The sequence below is a fragment of the Rhincodon typus genome, chromosome 39 (assembly GCF_021869965.1).
Source record: "Rhincodon typus isolate 14 chromosome 39, sRhiTyp1.1, whole genome shotgun sequence".
NCBI classification, from domain to species: domain Eukaryota; kingdom Metazoa; phylum Chordata; class Chondrichthyes; order Orectolobiformes; family Rhincodontidae; genus Rhincodon; species Rhincodon typus.
Window position 1 is genome coordinate 9,634,746 of NC_063370.1, and position 7,154 is coordinate 9,641,899.

Sequence of the window (7,154 nt, forward strand, 5' to 3'; positions counted from 1 at the left end):
GCTCATTCCATATACGCACCATCCTCTGTGTGAAAAAGTTACCCCTCAGGTCCCTTTTAAATCTTTCCCCTCTCATCTTAAACCTATGCCCTCTAGTTTGGATTCCCCTACCCTGGGGAAAAGACCTTGGCTATTCACCCTATCCATGCCCCTCATGATTTTATAAACCTCTATAAGGTCACCCCTCAGCCTCCAACGCTCCAAGGAAAATAGCCCCAGCCTATTCAGCCTCTCCCTGTAGTTCAATCTTCCAACCCTGGCAAGGTCCTTGAAAATCCTCTCTGAACCCTTTCAAGTTTAACGGCATCCCTCCTATAGCAGGGAGACCAGAATTGAATGCAGTATTCCAATCGTGGCCTAACCAATGTCCTGTACAGCCACAACATGACCTCCCAACTCCTATACTCAATGCACTGACCAGAGGAATGTACATTGAGACAGACAGAAAAATAGATAGAGAACTAGAGACACAGAGTGAAATGGAGAGACAGGGGAACAGAGAGACTGTAAGACGGTCAGGAATACAGACAGAAAACTCAAGAGAGAGAGACAATACAATAGATAGAAACAAAGAGGAACAGAGAGACATTGATATAGAGGAATAGAGGCAGTGACATGGATAGAGAGATAGAGACAGCAGAGAACTAGAGAGATAGTGAAATAGATAGAGAGGAATAGAGAGACAGTGAGACAGTAGGATAAAGAAATAGAATGGAATAGATAGAGACAGACAAAGAGATAGAAAAATCAGGAGACAGAAAGACAAACAGAATAAGAGAGAAAGAATAAAGGATGAAGACAATTCACATGGAGTGATTGAGAGAGATGGTTGGACAGAGGGAAACAAATTTAAAAAGACCTCATTTTTCTCAGCGCTGCGGGCTTGGTCCTAACATTTTTGCTTGATTGATTGAAACAAGATCTGTTTGCTGATCAGATCCATGCGTTAATAATTAAGCAGTTTCCAGGATATCGGACAAATGTCACAGTGAGTATGCAAACTTAAATGTCAGCACCACTGTCGGTAAGTCACTCAACCAAAGAAGCGGCCATTGTTTCGGTGACATAGCCCTGGAGAAACTGCATTGGCGGAACCCATCAGGTGTGTCCTGCGCCCTTCCCCAGTCCAATGCTATCAACTTCACGCACCCTACATCCTGCTGTCAATTTGAGCGTATGGGTAGATCCTATTAAACCTCACTCCCAAGTTCCCATTAATGTTCCACCCTACTTTTTCCGACGTTAATTTCCCCCGAATTTGATGAAGAAATCTTACAGCGCCGTGAGAGTCCATTTAGCCCATCGGCCCATTATGGCTCTTTGAAAGAATTACCAAATAGTTGCACCTGCCCTTTCCCTGCAACTCTGCAAATATTTCCCTTTCAAGTATTGAAAGTTCTCAGAAAAGATTTACAAGGATGTTACCGGGCTTCGAGGGTTTGAGCTATAGGGAGAGGCTGAATAAGCTGAGGCTATCTTCCCTGGAGCGTCAGAGGCTGAGGGGCAACCTTATGGAGGTTTATAAAATCATAAGAGGCATGGATAGGGTGAATTGTCAAGGTCTTGGGGAGGGGAGTCCAAAACTAGAGGGTGTAGGGTTACAGTGAGAGGGGAAAGATTTAAAAGGGACTTGAGGGGCAACTTTTACACGCAGAGGGTGGTGCATGTATGGAATGAGCTGCCAGAGGAAGTGGGGGAGGCTGGTACAATTACAACATTTAAAAGGTATCTGGATGGGTATATGAATAGGAAGCGTTTGGAGGGATATGGGCCAAATGCTGGCAAATGGGACTAGATTAATTTAGGATATCTGGTCGGCATGGACGAGTTGGACCGAAGGGTCTGTTTCCATGCTGTACGTCTCTATGACTCTATGACGCTAAGTATAAATGCAGTTCCGTCTTGAAATTAAGTTACCAGTGGATATGCTTCCGCTGCCCATTCAAGGTGAATTCTAGACCGTAACAGCTGTCTCTGTCAATTCCCCTCTAGTGCTTTTGCTAATTAACTTCAATATGTTTCTGACGTTCCAACCTGTATCGTGGTGGCTCAGCGGTTAACACTGCTGCCTCACAGCGCCAGAGACCGTGGTTTGATTCCAGCCTCAGGTGACTGTCTGTGTAGAGGTTACACATTCGCTGCGTGGGTTTTATCCCACAGTCCAAAGATGTGCAGTTTAGGTGGATTGGCCACACTAAATTACCCCATAGTGTTCAGGGATGTGCAAGCCAGGTGGATTAGCCTTGGGAAATGCAGGGTTACAGGGATAGGGCAGGCCTGTGTAGGAGGCTTGTCCGAGGGTTGATGTAGACTCAATGGGCTAAATGGCCTGCTTCCACACTGTAGGGACTCAATCTCCTTAACAACTAAATCGTTCATGAGTTTGAGCACCTCTGCTAAATCTCCCTTTAACTTTCTCTGCTCTCAGGTGAACAATTACAGCTTCTATAGCACGTGCACTGAGCTGAAGGGTTCTCAACTGAAAGAAAAATAGTTAATTTGGGCTTGTTGGCACTCTGCTGTGCCTCAGGTATGAATTACTCAACAGATAAGGTTATAAATTCTGTGGTTGAGCAGTTGACCCTCCCTTCAGCCTCTCCTACAGAGAATTCACCCTGAAGTAACACAGAGCTGAGGCACTCCAAAAGGGCCACCTTCGCTGTTGTTGCATTTTTAACAAACCAACCATGGCAAAGAGGTTCTCTGTTGACTCAGGAGTTTTGCCTGAATTTGTTCTAATGCCTCCGCACGTGTTACAGAGATGGCCCAGCACTGTCCTCTCGCAGGCAGCCGAGCCAAAGCTTGCACTGAAACAACAGACATCTTCCAGATCATAATGGCCCGAAACCGAAGAATATATGCACAAACATAAAGAGAAATGAAGATAAGTGAGGCAGGGGTGGGGTGGGGCGCGGTGTCAGGAAGTGGGGATATGGGGAAGAATTTTTTTTACTGTACTCTGTAAGCCTGGCTGGTCACAGAAATTAAAAAAAGAGGCAGAGTGAGGATAAGAAATTCAGAGATGAATTTTGCCGTTTATCTAAATTCCACTTTCTTCACCAGTCCCCATGCAGCACAATAAGGAGACACAGACAAGCCATTCTTGACCTCTGGTTGCTCACTTCATTGGCTTCTGGGGCAGGAGGCTCCTGAAAGGTAAGGGTCATCGAGACATGAAATGTTAGCTTGCTCTTTCTCTCTCTCTCTCTCTCTCTCTCTCTCTCTCCATGGATGCCTGACCCACTGTGATCTCCAGCATTTGCTGCCTTCATTTCAGATTCTAACGTCTGCTGTAATTTGCTCCAACCATGTTGCAACCTTGATTGATCAAACCCCATTTTAATGGTAACCAAATATTTTTCTTCAAAATGTTTATCTTGTAACTTTTGAGGATTCATAGCCTTCTTTGATAAAAGCCTCCAATGAGATACGTCTATCCTTGTTTCTCATCATTACTGGTATTTGAGACACCACATTCATGATAAGAATTTTTTTTATAAATGGCTCTTATTATGACTGCCGATCTTTAGTTCATTGATCCATTGTGTTCTGCCCCCAGGGCAGGACATAAAGTAGGTCTCACACATGGGATTCTTCAACCACCAACTAGGGAAAAGTTGGTTACCCATTGAATTCCTCGAAGATTTTATCTTTGTAAACTCCCGGCCATGTTTCCAGGCCATGTGGGCCCAGATTTCTAACTGTGTCATCAGCCACTCATTGACCAACTTTATCACGTAGGTGTATAGGAGCAGGAGTTCCAGCACCCTACCACCTTCTGAGTGAATGGCTTACTCCTCAATTCCCCACAATCCTCTTTCAATCTACACCCCTTGCTGCTGAGGTGTAAACGTCCTGCCTGCCAACTCTATCTAGGCCCTTAATAATTCCACATATCTCCCAACTAAATCTCCACTCGGCCTTCTCTGATCGAAAGGAAACAGCTCTAATCCTAGCCAGCATTTCCCTCCTGGTCTGCTCCTGGCAACATCCTTGTAATTCTCCCCTGTGTCCTGGCGGGTGTCCACTCCACTGCAGAGTTTCAATTTTTATTTTTACTCGAAGATTTGACCCGAAGGCGGAAGAATTGACAATCAGCAAAACTTTCTGCCTGATTCACAGACAAGCCCGGTAAACCTCTCTTACCCCTCCCTGGAAACTTAATTTCCTTTGTATCAATAGTTTCTTCCCTAAGTGAGGCAACTGAAGTGATCGCTGCAGGAGTCTTCATTTCTGGACTTGAGGTATCCAATGCACTGAACGCACACGAAAATCGTGCTGCTTTGTGTGCATGAGGAACTGTATGTTTTGATAGCTCTTGCAAACCTCACACAGCAGGGGGTGGCACAGTGGCTCAGTGGCTTAGTGGTTAGCACCGCTGCCTCCCGGCGCCAGCGACCCGAGTTCAATTCCACCCTCAGGTGACCGTCTGTGCAGTGTTTGTACATTCTCCATGTGTCTGTGCGGGTTTCCTTCCACTGTCTAACAATGTGCAGGTTAGATGGGTTGGCCATGCTAAATTGCCTCATAGCATCCAGTGACATGTAGGTTAGGTGGATTGGCCATGCTATAAATTGCCCCATAGTGTGCAGGCTAGATGGATTAGCCAAGGGAAATGCAGGGTTGCAGGGCTAGGGTTGAGGGATGGGTCTGGTTGGGATGCTCTTCAGAGGGTTGGTGTGGATTTGATGGGCTGAATGGGCCTGCTTCCACACTGTGGGGATTCTATGATTCCCTGGGAGGGTCATAAAAATTCATGTCAGTTCTGTCACAAGACACAGAACAGTGACCTGGTCCAATTGGCTCCCAAACCTAGGGATTGTTTGACAAGAAAGGTGTGAGAGGAAAATCTCCTGTACTTGTTGTCACCTTCATGACAACCTACAGAAATGAATGTGTGGGTGTATGAACTGGGGGGAAATGATGGATGCTGAAAACCAGAAACAAAAACAGAATATTGCTGGGAGGGACAATCTCAGCAGGTCTGTCAGTTTCTGTGGAGAGAAATCAGAGTTAATGTTTTAGATCTAGTGACCCTTCTTCAGAGCAGTGAAATAATTGGATCTGTTGTCTCTTGGAAAAAGAAGGCAGAGGGGGGATCTTTAAGATGATGAAACATTTTGATCGAGTGGATACAGGGAGAATGTTTCCACTTGTGGTGGGGAAGAGGAGAACTGGAGCCTGTCAATACAAGATAGTAATCCAACAGGGTATTCAGGAGAAACCTCTTCATCCAAGTGAGAATGTGGAACTTGTTCCCATAGGGAGTGGAGGAAACAATAGAAAAAATGAATTTAAAGGGAAACCAGACAAGGCTTTGAGGGAGAAGGGGAGAGAGAGTTATAACAATGGATCTGGATGAGGAAACAGGGGAGGGATCTCGAGCAGCACATAAACGCCAGCACGGAGCAGTTGAGCCAAATAACCCATTTGTCTGCAACTTTTTTCAAATCAATTTAATTTAAATTCTCCTCAATAAAATGTGGGAGTGAGGGGACAGTTCCGATATTGCATCAGCATCAGCACTCTACATCCCAGATACAGTATGGAGTAGATAAGAAATTCATTAAGACCCCTTTGTTGAGCGCAGAAGTGTCAATTTATGATCTGCTCACGGTGTGGTAGGTGGACAACACATTTGGTGCAGCTTCCACATTTGCAGAAATGAGCATTGGTCCATGCACTGCTAGCTGTCTGAGTGCTCAGCAGAGGCCTGAGGAACAAGTGCTAGTGAAATGCTCCTCTCAAACACACCCTGTCCCTCTTAAAGGATAACTACCCTCAGCGGAAGGGATTTACTGGTGGCTTCCTGCACTGAAACTGGCAGAACATAGGACCTGTACCAATTGAGTACCATGTGCGGGGAACAGAAGGCAGAGTCCAAGATCCACTGATACAGCCCTGGAGGCCTTAGTGCTGAGAGTGAACAGACCAAGACAAGTCATGTCTCCACATAAAGCAGGAGATCCTCAAGGCAAACTGGAGAGGCTGTTTCTCCTGTGGGAGAGCCTAGGACCAAAGGACATAATCTCAGCACAAGGCCTACTTAAAACAGAGATGAGGAGGAATTTCTTCTCTCAAGAAGGTAGTGCATCTGTGGAATTCTTTACCACATAGGGGTGTCAATGTTGGATTGTTTAATGTATTCAAGGCCGAGATAGACATTTTTAACCAATAAGGGAATCAAGGGTATTGGGGAAAATGCAGGACAGTGGAGTTCAGGATTATCAGATCAGGCGTGATCTCATAGAGCATGGAAACAGACCCTTCGGCCCAACCAGTCCATGTTGACCATAATCCCAGCCTAAACAAGTCCCACCTGCCTGCACTTGGCCCATACATTTCCTATTCATGTACATATCCATGTGTCTTTTAAACGTTGCAACTGTACCTGCACCCATCACTTCCTCTGGAAGATCATTCCACTCACGAGCCACTCTCTGTGTAAAAAAAATTGCCCCTCATGTCTTTTCTAAATCTTTTTCCTCAAAAATATACCCCCTAGTGTTGAAATCCCCAACCCTAGGGAAAAGACACTTGCCTTATCTATACCCCTCATAATTTTAATAAACCTCTATAAGGTCACTTCTCACTCATTGACTAGAGGAGTAGACTCGATGGGCTAAATGGCCTGCTTCTGCTACTAGGTCTAATGGTCAAGGGTCGATGGAACTGAAAGTAGATGACCAGGGAGGGTTAACTCGGTCTTGAAGACATGGCAGCAGTGCATCAAGATGTTCAATGACCTCACGCAGTTGGTCAAGGTCAGTGAATGCATCTTCAAAGAACACATGTACTTATCATATCACCAAGACCTTAGTCCAACATCCAGGCACCGTGCACCCTCTGACCCTCACACACTGACCAACGGGACCAGCTTCACACCAACCCCACTTATCTTGAGTTACTCAGCAGTTCAGCCAGACACTGTGGTGACAGGGTCATTGATGTTCCACACTCCCACTTCAGTCCAAGGTGACCCATAACCAGCAGGACAGGAGAATAATCAAAGTAACAACAAACATACCTTGAGTATCTGAAGGACATGATCCTCAGCATTATGGGGTCAGCTGCAAGGGGTTAGATACAGAGGAAAAGTCCCTCTACACTGTCTCAATCAACCACTCCCAAGATGTGGGCAGCACAGGGTTAGA